This window comes from Lontra canadensis, unplaced genomic scaffold (assembly GCF_010015895.1).
Source record: "Lontra canadensis isolate GAN:19392208 unplaced genomic scaffold, GSC_riverotter_1.0 scaffold195, whole genome shotgun sequence".
NCBI classification, from domain to species: domain Eukaryota; kingdom Metazoa; phylum Chordata; class Mammalia; order Carnivora; family Mustelidae; genus Lontra; species Lontra canadensis.
This window is the reverse complement of record NW_022631189.1, coordinates 336,291-350,535: the sequence shown is the minus strand read 5'-3', so window position 1 is coordinate 350,535 and position 14,245 is coordinate 336,291.

The window sequence follows — 14,245 nt, the reverse complement described above, 5'->3', positions numbered from 1 at the left end:
GCCGGTCCCTTCTAGCTATTGCCATATAATCCTCAGGCTAATGTTATATGAGAGAGTTTAGGAATTCTCTTTGGGCAGGGCCCTGTTTAGTAATTGTTTTCGGTACTACTGTGATACATTTTCACAAACTCAATAGCTTAAACATTAATTTATTATCTGTAGTTATGGAGGTTAGAAGTTCCAACATGGGCCTCCCCTGGGCTAAAATCAGGGTAGAACTAGGTTCAGTTCTGAAGGCCCTAGGGGCAAATCTGTCTCCTTACCTTTCTCAGTGACCTTGACCTGTGGCCCCTTCCTCTGTCTTCAAAGCAGCAATGGCTGGTGGAGCCTTCCTCATATAACCTCTCTCTGCACCTGTTGTCCCATCTGTCTCTGACCATAGCAGGAAAGATTCTCTGCTTTGAGGATTCATGTGATTAGATTGGAACTGCCTGGATAATCCAGGACAATTTCCCAAGCTTAAGGTCCTTAATTTTAAATCACATCTGAAAAGTCTCTTTGCCCTGTAAGGTACCATATTCACAACTTCTAGGGATTAGGACATGGACATCTTTGGATATCTCCACGTCTTTGGGAGGTCATTATTCTGCCTACCACAGGAATGACACTGAAACTGAGGTGTTTAGTATCATTAGTTTAGAGTGCAAAAAAGTCACCTCCTAGTGGTTTCTCAGTTGCTACCCCTGACCCCCCACCTGCCATTTTAGCCAGAGGTCCTGGGTGAAGTGAGGCTGGGAGGGGGCGCCCCAGTGGTAAGTCCATGAACATTAGGAGTTTAATCCAGGACATCAGCCTCAGTTAATATTGCCTTGCAGGAAGGAAAGTGATCGTTACTATAAAGGCACTTGTTCTAGTCTGCTGCTGCTGTTCCCACACACTGGTGTCACTGCTCCAACCTGGGCATACAGTCCACTTATTCAGGGTCTGTGTCATAGAAGGTGTGGTGGTATTGAAGTTGCCAAATACAAAGCTTGTTGCCATTGCTATTGCTGCGCTGACCAGAACTGACTAGGGCAGGAATAGGGAAGGACTTCCTCCCTCACCCATGGGTACCCCATGCTCAAGCAGCCCTAGGTCCTCAATAACTTCCTTTCATGAAATGGTCTTTTCCATCTGTACATGGATCAGTAGCCACTTGTGTGGGTTAGCTGTCTCCAAGTCCTGGTAAGATCCCTTTGCCTGACCCCTAACCTTAGGGTGTCTCTGAGGAATATTGTTGGGAATCTCTTCCTCCCAACACAGTCAAGTGACAATTACAGTAATTGAAGCAGGAAGCAAAGGAGGTGGGGTTCTCATTTTCTTCCTGTTGGCCCCTACCTGCAGCCTCTGGGCTTCTTCTGCAAATTCACTCACTCCATCTTGGACAGTCTTTAAGCTTAGTCTCTTAGTGATTGTGGGTTTGAGGGAGTTGAAACTTAATGCCAGCACAATGTCTGTTAGTAATTGAAGGGCATTTTGGTGACTTGTCCAGGAACAGTGAAGGCTTCAAGGCAACTCCATGTGGCTATCATCAGAACCCAAAGAACAGTTAGTAATTTCCAAATGGTAATTTTTTTTAATAAAAAATATTTAAAATTCCTAAGGTGGGCACACATTGTGATCACTGAATCTTATACACAACTAATGAGTCGTTGAACACTACATCAGAAACTAATGATGTTGGCTAATTGAACATGATAAAGACAATTAGCTAATTAAAAAATATTTAAAATTCCATTTCACTGGGCATCACACCAACACAGTAGTCTTCAGACATTTTTTTGTTTTAGGACGCCATTACTTTCTTTCTTTTTTTTTTTTTTTAGGACCCCATTACATTCTTAAAAATCATTGCGTCTCCCAGTTTTGGTTGATGTGTTGGATCTATTGATAGTTTCCACATGAGAAATTAAAACAATTATACATTAATTCATTAAAAAGCCATTATATATTAATATAATTAACACATTTTTATTAAAATTAATATATTTTCTATGACAAAAAATTGAGAGAAGAGCCACCTTGTTTTACATTTTTGCTAATTTCTTATGTTTGGCTTGATAGAAAACAGTTTTTCATAACAAGAAGAGTTTTTCATATCTGCTTCTGCCTTCAGTCTGTTGTGAGATCACAGTTTGGGCCAGCTATCCTGGGGTAATTTCAAATCAAATGTGCAAGAGTGCCTTGGAGATGGTAAAGCACCATAAAATTCTAGTTTGCTATTTCTATACAAGGCTGCTAAAAGAGGAAGTAACAAGAAATTCCTCCTTTGAGGCTCATCACACCTCTCTTTGTTTAAATACAGGAGAATTCAGCCCAGCCAGAAGTGAGATATTTGTTTCTTCTTACAGAGTTTCAGAAATAATGTTCTCACAAAAACTTACATGAAAAAAAGTCCATTGATTTACCAGATACCAAAGCAAATCTGACTCCATGCTAGACAAACTGTAGTTCCAAGAATCCAAGAGATCCAGTGGGAAGACTGAATGATTCTATACTACATTAAAAGATAGTTTTGACACACTTCCCTCCCACCCCTCCCAATCTATGTGCCTTTTAGAGGTAGGTATTCTGAGGCTCAGAGAGATTAATGGAAAAATGACCTACCGAAATGTCACATCATTCTGATAAATGGTAAAACTGGGAATCTAGCCCAGGTTTTCTGGTTGCAGATTCAGTAGCTTTTTTCCATTGCATTGCAGTACCCTCAAGTGGTTTATCTCCTGCCCATGGGACTCTAAACAAGGGAAAAGTAGGAAAGACCTGTCTGATTTGGAGGGATGAATATAGGGAAAAACTTTAACCGTGGCTGCAGCACACACACCTGTGCGTACTATTGCCTTCAGGGATTATAGTATCTTGGGAGATGGAATGGGAAAATGTAGGATACTAGATCATTGGCAACAGGTAGGATAAGGATCCTTGAGTCAGGTTTTCTCCTTCACAATTATATCCAACTCTTTGATTATAACTGTTGCCAAAGAATGAACCCAAAGATAGAAAATTAGCTCAGCATTAAATTCTATTATGTGAATGCCCCCAAACAGAGTTGAAGATGCTGTTCTTCTGCTGCAAGTGGCACCCAAAGATCTTGAGTGATTTATCTTCCAGCTACCAGCTAGGCCTAAACAGTGAAGGACAAGAGATGATTGCTTGTTAAGTTCCTTTCTTTTCAGAGGGCCCACGATTGTCTTCCTAAACAACCCTCAGAAACAAACATTTTGCTTTTCCAATATGGCATAATCAGATGGATACTTCCCATTTATTGCTTAATTGACTTGTCTGCAGCACAAAAATCATTTGAAAAGACTTCCTTTAGCTTCTCTTGGGTTCTCTGATACCCATGTGCCTCAGCTCCTTATTACTTCTGAATGAGCCATCTCAGTCTGTTCTGTAGGCTTCTCTTGTTGGCTAGCACTTAGAAGATAATGTCACCTGAAACCCTGTTCTCTTTCCCTGTTGCACTTTTCCTAGTCTATGCATTTAGTCTTTTGAGTTCTATATGCACTTATTTAGTGATAATTTTTTTTTAAGTTCATTCTTTTCCCTTCTGGATTTTTTTTTTTTAAAGATTTTCTTTATTTATTTGAGAGAGAGAGAGTGAGAGAGAGCATGAGAGGGAAGGTCAGAGGGAGAAGCAGACTCCCTATGGAGCTAGGAGCCCGGAGTGGGATTTGATCCTAGGACTCTGGGATCATTACCTGAACCAAAGGCAGTCACTTAACCAACAGAGCCACTCAGGCACCTATTTACTGATAATTTAAAAAGATTTATCTCATGTCCAGATTTCTTTCTAGCTTCAGATCCATCTATCCACTTGCCTTTTGGATGTCCTACATTCTCTTGAAACCAAACATGTCCAAAATGGAACTCATTTTTACTGCTGTCTCTCAACCTACTTCTCCTTTGGTGTCCTCCACCCAGCAAATGGCACCACCGTTTATCTAACTGTATAAATCAGTGGCTTAGGAGTGACACAGAACACCTCTCTCTTTCACCCTATAAGGGAAAACTCTATTTTGCTCCTCTGTTCTCAATACTTCTGACACTACATGTGTGAAAGTTTTGTTTTTATTTTTTCACACCACATAGTTCTCCAACTCTCAGTGATACTGACAGGGTATCCTACAAATTTAACTCAGTTCTGACACATTATATCTGAAGATAGATTAAGGACTCAGTTTCACGAAACTTTCTGTATTTCAGATGCCAGTCTCAAATCTAGGTTGTTACCTGTACTTCTGACTGACTGGCTGTAAATCACGGTTCCTCTGGATACCACTTTCCCAGCACCTCTATATGTCCACTAACCAACTCATCAAATCTTGTTGTTTAAGAATTTTCATAGAGCTTAATTTACAGTTCCTCCTTCCCCCTTTCCAGACATTAGTGGGTGCCGCTGAAAGTTTCAACCCTCTAATCACTTGGTCTTTCTGGCGACCAGTCCTATCCTGAAACTGTCTAAAGGCCCCAGCCAATATCATTCCTAAAAATAAATCACATGTGCTCAAAAGAGGCTCCTTTTGAATAACAAAAGACACTCTTATTGCTAAGGAAATTCCAAGGGTTCTAAGAGTTCTGCCAGAAACTGGGTGTAAATATATTTTTTTTATTATACCACACACCCCATGGAGACAGCTGATCACTAAGCTTAATTCTGGCACAATATTAAGTTGGGTTTATTGCAGTGACTCCCAGAATGGAGAGAAATAACTCTCTGACTTTGGTTTTCCTTCCACCAATCCATGCTTTATAGTCTTATCTTTCTGAAGGTAGACCTGATGATGCTATTCTAACCTCCTAAAACTCAGTGAGTCCTCATTGTTCTTAGGGCATAATGTTATTTCCCCACTTCATTTCTTGCCATTCCATTTCCTTGCATTTTACACATCAAATCCTACTAAATTTCTTTTAACTCCTAGAATGAACTGTGCCCTTTGTCTTGCTTTCTGATTTTACAAATGCAGTTTACTCTCTTGGAAGTTTCCCCCTTTTCACGATCTCTGTGCCTTTCTAACTTAATCTTCAGGTTTAAGTCAAAATATCAGTCCTCAGGAAGTCTTTTCAGTGTCCCAAGGGAGGCTTACTACTACCTCTGTGTGCTGGCACGGTGCACAGAACATTTTTTTTTTTATTAATCATTTTTTTCTAAATTTATTTTCAGCATAACAGTATTCATTGTTTTTGTACCACACCCAGTGCTCCATGCAATCTGTGCCCTCTCTAATACCCACCACCTGGTTTCCCCAACCTCCCACCCCCCACCTCTTCAAACCCTTCAGATTGTTTTTCAGAACTTTTACTGCAGAGCTTTTACTGCAGTGTGTTACAGTTGCCTGTTTACTTGGCTGTGTCCTTATCTGTGGCTTCAGTTCAGTGAAGGCAGGAACCGTGGTTTCTTTGTTCAAGGTTGTATCTCCAGCATCTAGCATTATTTTTGAGATACACTGTAAGTGACTTTGGACAAATTACTTAACCTCCTTTTGTCTTTCAATTTACCAGACTGTAAGTTGGGAATAGAAAGAGTACCTATTTTGCAGTGTTGCTCTGAGCAATGTCCATATATTTAGAACTGAGTGGAATACTCAGAATTTGTCTGTGTTTAGGTTTGAACAAATTCTGTCACATAACATTGGCTTACAAAGCCAACGTAGAGACAGCAGAGCCCAATGAATACAACATGGATCCTGAAACCAGGTTGCCTTGTTCAAATGTGAGTTCTTATACTTACTAGCTATGTGACCTTGGGTAAGTTATGCCTTCAGTGCTTTCTGATTTACCCATCTATAAAATGGGAAGAGCAGTTGTACCTATCTCATAGTGTTGTTGTGTCCCTGGCACATAGTAAGGACATTATAAATATTTTTAAATGAAATAAAAAATACAGAGAGAAGTAAGAATATGCAGACATTTGGCACCATGTCATTATCAGTGACAGTTGATGTGGAATGACTTCCCCTGGATTATGGCTCCTGCTCAAACACCAAAGCAGGCCATCAGTGGGTCATTTATTGGCTATCTACACCTGCCACTGAATAGTTTCCAAGACTCAAACTTCATAATGGAATGCAGCCAGTTCTCTAGGGGAGTACAATGTCTGTGAAGCGGGTGCATAAGCACTGATGACTTTCAGGTCAGGATCCACATAATTGCTACAATTTGCAGTGCCATTTAACGTAAATAAATGGCAGCAGGTGTAGGGGATAGGATAGATTTGAAGGGGCCACCACAGGTGGGCTCTCCACAGATGTGAACTTTGTGTCTGAGGTTTGACAGACTTCGGGATTATTTTTGACAGTGAGAAGAACAACTGCCCTTTGCCTAAACTCTTGTCACACTTTGTCTGAAGGTAAATGCTGACATCTTTGTGATAGCTCAGTTCATTTATCTTGGAAAGCCCAAATGTCCATAATGAGCCCCCAATTATTCAACATGTGGCCTCTCTTCTGTTCGCCCTCCTACTGTCTAGCTTTTGACAGTTTCTGTATGAAGTAGCTCATGCACAAGAAGGCATTAAATTAAATATGTCCCTCTTACTGTTCACTAATAGCTTTGGTGAAAGGATTTTAGGCCAGAAAACTAAAACCATTGGCCAGAACAAAGAGTTTGAACTAGCCTTGTGTTAGGGGTTAAATTGTGTCCTCCCAAAAAAGATACATCGGAGTCCTAACCCCCATTACTTTATAATATGATCTTTGGAGATAGGATCTTTATAGAGGTAGTAAAACTAAAATGAAGTTATTAGAGTGGGCCATCATCCAATGACTGACATCCTTTAGAAAAAAAGGGGAAATTTGGACATAGAGATAGATACACATCAAGGGAATACTCCTTGTATCTCCTATACGGAGATACAGGGAGAAAACAGCTATATATAAGCTGAGTAGAGAAGCCCAGATCAGATCCTTCACTCATAGTCCTTAACAAGAACAAATCTTGTCAAAACCTGACCTTAAACCTGTAGCTTCCCAAACTGTGAGACAGTACATTTCTGTTTCTTAAGTCACCCAGGTTTTGGTACTTTGTAATGGTAGCCCTAGGAAACTAATAGTAGGTTTAAATTCTCACTTAGGTATTTACAGTTCCTGGTACCACTGTTACTTGTATCTCCATCACTTTCCCCACCTAGGTGCCTAGGTGAAGGTAATCAATGGGTGTGAGTAACAGCAGTGATATTTGGTTCCAGCCTCTATCAGTGGAATTGCTAGACTGTAGTCTCCCTATCTTCCTCTTTGCCTCTTTGGTAGTCATTAAAGAGCTCTTGCTATAGTTCTTGGTGCTCATTTCTACTCTGATCTGTGGCCTTAGCCATTTCTATTGACTTAGCTTAGCCAGTTTTGAAGAATAAGAGGAACTATATATCTCTGTTTGACCAGACATTTATGAAACTTGTTTCACCATAGAACAATTTTATCATATAACACATGGAGCATCTTTTGGGAATTACTACCCATAGATGTTCTGGGAAAAAGATCAAGGTGACTTTTCAAGGAGAAATCAGGATTAGACACTGGGGTGGGAGACAGAGTTCTTGGAATTCCCTTAGGATGGACATTTACAGTCATTAATCTAAGGCAGGTGACATCAGACTAGATGATCTTCTGTTGTGGGGGCTGTTCTGTCCATTATAGGATATTTAGCAGCGTTATCCTCTCCCTGTTAAATGCTAGTAGCAGCTACTTCCCACTCATAACAGTCTTAATGTGTCCAGGCATTGCCAAATGTCCTATTGGGGAGCAAAATTGCTCCTGCTTGAGAGCCAGTAATCTCAGGTTACTGAAAAAGTTCACAGATTGACACTTGTTTTCTATATTAAAAGTACCAAGATAGGGGCCCCTGGGTGGCTCAGTTGGTTAAATGTCTGCCTTCGGCTCAAGTCATGACGTCAGGGTCCTGGGATTGAGCCCCAAGTTGGGCTCCCTGCTCAGCAGGGAGTCTGCTTCTCCCTCTCCCTCTGGCCCTCTTCCCTGCTTGTGCTCTCTCTCTCTCTTTCTTTCAAATAAATAAATAAAATATTTTTTAAAAAAATACCAAGATAAGTGATTGAAAAGATTGAAAAGTGTGTGTGTCTCTCTCTCTTGGGGAGAGATAAGGTAGAAAGGTAGGAACCTGCATGGAGTCATTTTCGAGGTGATGGAGAAAAGGGACACAAGACAAATCCAGACCCCATTTACTCTGAGAGATTACTAGTATCCTACTAAGTTTCCCATTTTTGCTGCTTTTGTTATTGATTGGTATTTTTCCTTATGGCAGGTGTCAGTAAAAATCTTATGGCAAAAAGAATCTGTGTGTTTTAGGGGAAAAAACAATTAGAGAAGGTACACAAATAATTAATCTAGTTGATAGAAGACTCTTGGATGAAACCAAGCAGTGTTCTGCCTTAGGGTGTTTACATAGGGTACTTATCTACCTGGAATGCATTTATCTTAGGATCTTCTCAAACATTGGTTTCAAGGAAAGAGTTTTCCTGACTCGTCTCCCTAAAGTAATGTTCTCTGAGGCATAAATTTATTTTTTTAACCTCAGTGGTTAAGTTTATTCCTATCAAAGAATAAAGATTTTTTTGAATTTTATTTTATGTGTACTTTCTTGAAAATATTTTCTTTTCTATTATGTGTATGGGAATTTCACCCACATTAATAAAAAAGTATCATGAAGTCATTCATGTATAAGATAAAGAAAATCCTTTTAACACACCTCAGGGTAAAAATATCAAGTGGGCCATTTAGTGATTTATATATTGTTAACAGACTATAATGCAATTTCTGGTTTGAGTCAAACATATAAACATTTTGCCATTAGTATATTTTTCATAAATTGACAGTCAGGTATTGGATAAAAAATATTGTGTTTCTTAGAACCAGGCTCAGTGGATTGTCAAAACTATTAACTTGTCAGTTTAGTGTTTGCTGGTGTGTCATTTTATATCATTTTCATAGTAGTTGCACTGGGTGTTCAGTATACACATGTGACTTAGCACAGTTGAATGTATCAGCATTTACCACTTTTAGTGAAGTGTCAAAATCTTACTTTCATTCAGCTCCCTTTACCGTTTCCACTTTTAAATATCATTGTGTTCAGTATCATTATTATCATTTTTATTATTTTTTCTTTTTTTAATTTTTATTTTTATAAACATATATTTTTATCCCCAGGGGTACAGGTCTATGAATCGCCAGGTTTACACACTTCACAGCACTCACCATAGCACATACCTTCCCCAATGTCCATAACCCCACCCCCCTCTCCCAATCCCCCTCCCCCCATCAACCCTCAGTTTGTTTTGTGAGATTAAGAGTCACTTATGGTTGTCTCCCTCCCAATCCCATCTTGTTTCATTTACTCTTCTCCTATCCCCTTAACCCCCCATGTTGCACCTCCTCTCCCTCATATCAGGGAGATCATATGATAGTTGTCTTTCTCCGATAGACTTATTTCGCTAAGCATGATACCCTCTAGTTCCATCCACGTTGTCGCAAATGGCAAGATTTCATTTCTTTTGATGGCTGCATAGTGTTCCATTATGTATATATACCACATCTTCTTTATCCATTCGTCTGTTGATGGACATCTAGGTTCTTTCCATAGTTTGGCTATTGTAGACATTGCTGCTATAAACATTCGGGTGCACGTGCCCCTTCGGATCACTACGTTTGTATCTTTAGGGTACATACCCAGTAGTGCAATTACTGGGTCATAGGGTAGTTCTATTTTCAACATTTTGAGGAACCTCCATGCTGTTTTCCAGAGTGGCTGCACCAGCTTGCATTCCCACCAACAGTGTAGGAGGGTTCCCTTTCTCCGCATCCTCGCCAGCATCTGTCATTTCCTGACTTGTTAATTTTAGCCATTCTGACTGGTGTGAGGTGATATCTCATTGTGGTTTTGATTTGTATTTCCCTGATGCCGAGTGATATGGAGCACTTTTTCATGTGTCTGTTGGCCATCTGGATGTCTTCTTTGCAGAAATGTCTGTTCATGTCTTCTGCCCATTTCTTGATTGGGTTATTTGTTCTTTGGGTGTTGAGTTTGCTAAGTTCTTTATAGATTTTGGACACTAGCCCTTTATCTGATATGTCGTTTGCAAATATCTTCTCCCATTCTGTCAGTTGTCTTTTGGTTTTGTTAACTGTTTCCTTTGCTGTGCAAAAGCTTTTGATCTTGATAAAATCCCAATAGTTCATTTTTGCCCTGGCTACCCTCGCCTTTGGCGATGTTCCTAGGAAGATGTTGCTGCGGCTGAGGTCGAAGAGGTTGCTGCCTGTGTTCTCCTCAAGGATTTTGATGGATTCCTTTCTCACATTGAGGTCCTTCATCCATTTTGAGTCTATTTTCGTGTGTGGTGTAAGGAAATGATCCAATTTCATTTTTCTGCATGTGGCTGTCCAATTTTCCCAACACCATTTATTGAAGAGGCTGTCTTTTTTGCATTGGACATTCTTTCCAGCTTTGTCGAAGATTAGTCGACCATAGAGTTGAGGGTCTATTTCTGGGCTCTCTATTCTGTTCCATTGATCTATGTGTCTGTTTTTGTGCCAGTACCATGCTGTCTTGAGGATGACAGCTTTGTAATAGAGCTTGAAGTCCGGAATTGTGATGCCGCCAACTTTGGCTTTCTTTTTCAATATTCCTTTGGCTATTCGAGGTCTTTTCTGGTTCCATATAAATTTTAGGATTATTTGTTCCATTTCTTTGAAAAAAATGGATGGTACTTTGATAGGAATTGCATTAAATGTGTAGATTGCTTTAGGTAGCATAGACATTTTCACAATATTTATTCTTCCAATCCAGGAGCATGGAACATTTTTCCATTTCTTTGTATCTTCCTCAATTTCTTTCATGAGTACTTTATAGTTTTCTGAGTATAGATGCTTAGCCTCTTTGGTTAGGTTTATTCCTAGGTATCTTATAGTTTTGGGTGCAATTGTAAATGGGATTGACTCCTTAATTTCTCTTTCTTCTGTCTTGTTGTTGGTGTAGAGAAATGCAACTGATTTCTGTGCATTGATTTTATATCCTGACACGTTACTGAATTCCTGTACCAGTTCTAGCAGTTTTGGAGTGGAGTCTTTTGGGTTTTCCACATATAGTATCATATCATCTGCAAAGAGTGATAGTTTGACTTCTTCTTTGCCGATTTGGATGCCTTTAATTTCTTTTTGTTGTCTGATTGCTGAGGCTAGGACTTCTAGTACTATGTTGAATAGCAGTGTTGATAACGGACATCCCTGCTGTGTTCCTGACCTTAGCGGAAAAGCTTTCAGTTTTTCTCCATTGAGAATGACATTTGCGGTGGGTTTTTCATAGATGGCTTGGATAATATTGAGGTATGTGCCCTCTATCCCTACACTTTGAAGACTTTTGATCAGGAAGGGATGCTGTACTTTGTCAAATGCTTTTTCAGCATCTATGGAGAGTATCATATGGTTCTTGTTCTTTCTTTTATTAATGTGTTGTATCACATTGATTGATTTGCGGATGTTGAACCAACCTTGCAGCCCTGGAATAAATCCCACTTGGTCGTGGTGAATAATCCTTTTAATGTACTGTTGAATCCTATTGGCTAGTATTTTGGTGAGAATTTTTGCATCTGTGTTCATCAAGGATATTGGTCTGTAGTTCTCTTTTTTGATGGGATCCTTGTCTGGTTTTGGGATCAAGGTGATGCTGGCCTCATCAAATGAGTTTGGAAGTTTTCCTTCCATTTCTATTTTTTGGAACAGTTTCAGGAGAATAGGAATTAGTTCTTCTTTAAATGTTTGGTAGAATTCCCCCGGGAAGCCATCTGGCCCCGGGCTTTTGTTTGTTTGGAGATTTTTGATGACTGTTTCAATATCCTTACTGGTTATGGGTCTGTTCAGGCTTTCTATTTCAGTTGTAGTAGTTTATATGTCTCTAGGAATGCATCCATTTCTTCCAGATTGTCAAATTTGTTGGCGTAGAGTTGCTCATAGTATGTTCTTATAATTGTCTGTGTTTCTTTGGTGTTCGTTGTGATCTCTCCTCTTTCATTCATGATTTTATTTATTTGGGTCCTTTCTCTTTTCTTTTTGATAAGTCTGGCCAGGGGTTTATCAGTCTTATTAATTCTTTTAAAGAACCAGCTCCTAGTTTCGTTGATTTGTTCTATTGTTTTTTTGGTTTCTATTTCATTGATTTCTGCTCTGATCTTTATGATTTCTCTTCTCCTGCTGGGTTTAGGGTTTCTTTCTTGTTCTTTCTCCAGCTCCTTTAGGTGTAGGGTTAGGCTGTGTACCTGAGACCTTTTTTGTTTCTTGAGAAAGACTTGTACCGCTATATATTTTCCTCTCAGGACTGCCTTTGTTGTGTCCCACAGATTTTGAACCGTTGTGTTTTCATTATCATTTGTTTCCATGAATTTTTTCAATTCTTCTTTAATATCCTGGTTGACCCATTCATTCTTTAGAAGGATGCTGTTTAGTCTCCATGTATTTGTGTTCTTTCCAAATTTCCTCTTGAGATGGAGTTCTAGCTTCAGAGCATTGTGGCCTGAAAATATGCAGGGAATGATCCCAATCTTTTGATACCGGTTGAGACCTGATTTAGGACCAAGGATGTGATCTATTCTGGAGAATGTTCCATGGGCACTAGAGAAGAATGTGTATTCTGTTGCTTTGGGATGAAATGTTCTGAATATATCTGTGATGTCCATCTGGTCCAGTGTGTCATTTAAGGCCTTTATTTCCTTGTTGATCTTTTGCTTGGATGATCTGTCCATTTCAGTGAGGGGAGTGTTAAAGTCCCCTACTATTATTGTATTATTGTTGATGTGTTTCTTTGATTTTGTTATTAATTGGTTTATATAGTTGGCTGCTCCCATGTTAGGGGCATAGATATTTAAAATTGTTAGATCTTCTTGTTGAACAGATCCTTTGAGTATGATATAGTGTCCTTCCTCATCTCTTATTATTGGCTTAACATCTAAGTGATCTGATAGAAGGATTGCCACTCCTGCTTTCTTCTGATGTCCATTAGCATGGTAAATTCTTTTCCACCCCCTCACTTTAAAGCTGGAGGTGTCTTCGGGTTTCAAATGAGTTTCTTGTAGGCAACATATAGATGGGTTTTGTTTTTTTTTATCCATTCTGATACCCTGTGTCTTTTGATTGGGGCATTTAGCCCATTAACATTCAGGGTAACTATTGAGAGATATGAATTTAGTGCCATTGTATTGCCTGTAAGGTGACTGTTATTGTATATTGTTTCTGTTCCTTTCTGATCTACTACTTTTAGGCTCTCTCTTTGCTTAGAGGACCCCTTTCAATATTTCCTGTAGAGCTGGCTTGGTGTTTGCAAATTCTTTCAGTTTTTGTTTGTCCTGGAAGCTTTTAATCTCTCCTTCTATTTTCAATGATAGCCTAGCTGGATATAGTATTCTTGGCTGCATGTTTTTCTTGTTTAGTGCTCTGAATATATCATGCCAGCTCTTTCTGGCCTGCCAGGTCTCTGTGGATAAGTCTGCTGCCAATCTAAGATTTTTACCATTGTATGTTACAGACTTCTTTTCCCGGGCTGCTTTCAGGATTTTCTCATTGTCACTAAGACTTGTAAATTGTACTATTAGGTGACGGGGTGTGGACCTATTCTTATTGATTTTGAGGGGGGTTCTCTGAACCTCCTGGATTTTGATGCTTGTTCCCTTTGCCATATTGGGGAAATTCTCTCCTATAATTCTCTCCATTATACCTTCTGTTCCCCTCTCTCTTTCTTCTTCTTCTGGAATCCCAATTATTCTAATGTTGTTTCGTCTTATGGTGTCACTATCTCTCGAATTCTGCCCTCGTGGTCCAGTAGCTGTTTGTCCCTCTTTTGCTCAGCTTCTTTATTCTCTGTCATTTGTCTTCTATATCGCTAATTCTTTCTTCTGCCTCATTTATCCTAGCAGTGAGAGCCTCCATTTTTTATTGCACCTCATTAATAGCTTTTTTTATTTCAACTTGATTAGATTTTAGTTCTTTTATTTCTCCAGAAAGGGCTTTTATATCTCCCGAGAGGGTTTCTCTAATATCTTCCATGCCTTTTCTGAGCCCGGCTAGAACCTTGAGAACCGTCATTCTGAGCTCTAGATCTGACATATTACCAATGTCTGTATTGATTAGGTCCCTAGCCTTTGGTACTGCCTCTTGTTCTTTTTTTTGTGGTGAATTTTTCCGCCTTGTCATTTTGTCCAGATAAGAGTATATGAAGGAGCAAGTAAAATATTAAAAGGGTGGCAACAACCCCAGGAAAATATGCTTTAGCCAAA